We start from the raw sequence: 2,558 nt of genomic DNA on the forward strand, positions 1-2,558 counted from the left end.
CTGCTGGTGTCCTAATCACTTGAAGTGTGTGTAAGTAAGTGGGGTATACGGGCATGGGGGCGTGGTTGTGACTGCCTTGGGCCACCCTGCCGGTAATGAGAGTCAGGAAGAGGGTGATCAGAGACGCAGGAATCACATCATTAGGGACCATATCTCTGGTGCAGTCAGACAGGAGAGAGAAAGAGACAGAGCAGTCAGTCACTCCGCTGAACAGATCAAACTCTAATGAGCCTGTCTCTTGTTCACCCAGATTCCCGATGCACTCCTGCTACACACACACACACACACACAAAGGGTAATGGCAGAAAGACAACTCAACAAGTGCCTATACGAAGAGGGTCTCGATATCTTTATTTGTCAGAGCTACGGCAGATTGCATATAAGGAATAATGGCCTGTCTCCAAACCTACTGAGCTGCTTTCTTGTAGGCAGCGCTTAGCATTATATGTGTTCCTGAGTGTGCTGGTGTTTTTTCTCCTCAGACCGCTTTAACTGAAATCACGACTCATTTTAGAGCTATGACGTGGAGCGCCGTGGCGCAGTCCTCCCACCGACACAGCGCCTGGTTTGTTGGGGTTAACTACTCAATGCTTTTGTTAGTTCCTAAGCCACCCACTCCCCACCCTCTCCTCCATCCTCCAACCGCGTCAGTAGGGACTGGAACGAGAGGTATATAAGGACCCCGGCACCTGAAGCTTTCAAAACCAAGATCTTTACTCTGCACCAGGAGCTACAGGACTTCAAGTTCCCGCTGCTTTCTCATCGACCTTTCTGCAGACTTTTAACTTCAGCTGTTTGTCAGTATGCAGCTTTTTGTCCAGCCTAGTGTCTCTTTTGCTGGTGCTGTATAGTGTCAGGCAGCAGCTAAAAGCTTCCAGTGGAGGAGAGGAACCCGGCACAAAGTAGGGTAAGTGGCTGTAAATGTACTTCCAGTTGTAGCTTTATAGATTTAGCAAGCAGGTGTTTGTGTTTTAGACACATGTTGATGTTTAGCATCTGAAAGAGACCGCCTGGGTTCATTGTAAGTGTAGCAGCCGTGATTATTACGAATAGTTGAAGCCTTTGAAATCTTGCATTCTAATTCATGTCCAGTTGCTTTCTTTTCAGGAGCTGAGCAAAGAGCGCAAGGAGCTGATCCTGAAGCTGATCTCTGGGCTGTTGGACGGAGCAGACAACAGCGTGCTGGCTGGGGAGATAGCGCCTGTCCCCTTGGATGTGGAGGAGCCCCTGGAGTCCCGGCTGGAAGAACGGGCCGCCTACAACCGTTATCACAGCTGCCACAGCGTGACCGCAAAGCCCCCTGCAAAAACTTCTTCTGGAAGACCTTCACATCGTGTTAACGGCGCCAGTCCTGCAACGATGCCGCGATCCTACCTGATACCTGACATGAACTGTGTAGACCTCCACTGTACATACCATCTCCAGTGTCTGAAGAAAGGTCTCCGTGGACTTACTCTGACACAGTCTGTTTGTTAAAGACATTGATGATATTTATTTATTTATTTATTTATTTATTTATTGATCGATTAAGCTTATTTATGGACCTTTGTTGTTTTTCAGCATTAAAAAAAAGAATAAAGCATGGTTAAGAGAGTTGCTTTTTTGATATAAATATCTCATTTACTGTGGACAAGCATCAAATTAATGTTAAACTGATTGATGAATAAATACATAATTGATTACAGAGCCACATGCATTACGGATGATGTAATAGTGAAACATATAAAAATTTTCCTAAAGTTCAATCACGTTTGGCTGTATGTTACAAGCTCATATGAATGGTATTTTTTTCAAAAGCTGTTGTTGTTTGACTCTTAATACACCAGATTAATTGATTGACACATTGTGTGGTGGTAATTTTCCTTGTCAGTGAATTATATGTAATTGGAGTTGATGAGAGGAGGGGTCATTATTCTAAACTAAACCCTTGTCTAATAATTATTTGCTGATAAATTCAAAGCATTACTCTCATATTTATTTCAGTTTGCCCTGTTGTTCAACAAATTGAGGCACATGGGAAGGGGAGAAAAGACTAGTGTTTAGAGGCCGTATTTTTAACGCTCCATTTCTTCAAATACATCATGTATTAGCCTGTCTTGGTGGCACTTGTATTGGCGCTGCCAAAGACAAGCTTAGCTTTAACAGAAACCATGCAAAAGCAAGTTAAATTGAGTATTTAGATGTAAACACATGCAGTATTCAGTATGTCCTTCAAATGTAGGCATATAGATTGTTATGCAAATGGTGTCTAACGTGTAGGTACAGAGTGACTTATGCCAGTGCTTCTTTACGTGCTTTTGTACGTGAAACTAGTTCACATAAGTATATATATATATATATATATATATATATATATATAATGAAAAACAATGAATACATGACATAATATAATGGGAAAATGTGTAGGAGCTGTGGTCTATTTATTATCACATGTACCTGATTTCCTATCACTCCGCCTATTGTCATGTCCAAAAGATAGTTGTAGGTGTGTGTGTGTGTGTGTGTGTGTGTGAACATCGTATACATAACCACTCAATGTTAAGTTTGAAACCTTAGTG

General features: G+C 42.3%; 1 pseudogene; it reads left to right on the forward strand.

Moving 5' to 3' along the window:
• The first annotated feature begins 298 nt into the window (after window positions 1-298).
• Window positions 299-1,527, forward strand: LOC122329220 (annotated as a pseudogene).
• The last annotated feature ends 1,031 nt before the right edge of the window (window positions 1,528-2,558 follow it).

Source organism: Puntigrus tetrazona, chromosome 23 (genome assembly GCF_018831695.1).
Source record: "Puntigrus tetrazona isolate hp1 chromosome 23, ASM1883169v1, whole genome shotgun sequence".
Taxonomy (NCBI): domain Eukaryota; kingdom Metazoa; phylum Chordata; class Actinopteri; order Cypriniformes; family Cyprinidae; genus Puntigrus; species Puntigrus tetrazona.